This window comes from Leptonychotes weddellii, chromosome 4 (assembly GCF_054177405.1).
Source record: "Leptonychotes weddellii isolate Sample4059 chromosome 4, ASM5417740v2, whole genome shotgun sequence".
NCBI classification, from domain to species: domain Eukaryota; kingdom Metazoa; phylum Chordata; class Mammalia; order Carnivora; family Phocidae; genus Leptonychotes; species Leptonychotes weddellii.
In genome coordinates this window covers 40,871,254-40,871,674 of record NC_138372.1, presented here as the reverse complement: position 1 = coordinate 40,871,674, position 421 = coordinate 40,871,254, and positions in this window count along the sequence as shown.

Here is a 421-nt window from a genome sequence, read left to right as displayed (position 1 = left end):
GGGAGGATGGGTTAGCCTGGTGTTGGGTATTAAAGAGGGCACATTCTGCATGGAGCACTGGGTGTTATGCACAAACAATGAATCATGGAACACTACATCAAAAACTAATGATGTAATGTATGGTGATTAACATAACAAAAATTTTTTTTAAAAACGGGGGGAAGTTTGGTCATCCACACAGGGAAGATGCCATGTGAACATGGCAGAGGTCATAAGCAGAGGTCAGGATGATGTGTCTATAAGCCAAGGAATGCCAAAGATTGCCAAAAAACCATCAAAACTAGGGGAGAGGCATGAAAGAGATTCTCCTTCACACCAACCCTACTGGCACCCTGATCTTAGACTTCTAGCCTCCAAAACCATGAGACAAACAGACAATGTCTGTTGTCTAAGCCACCTGCTTCATGGTACTTTGTTAGAT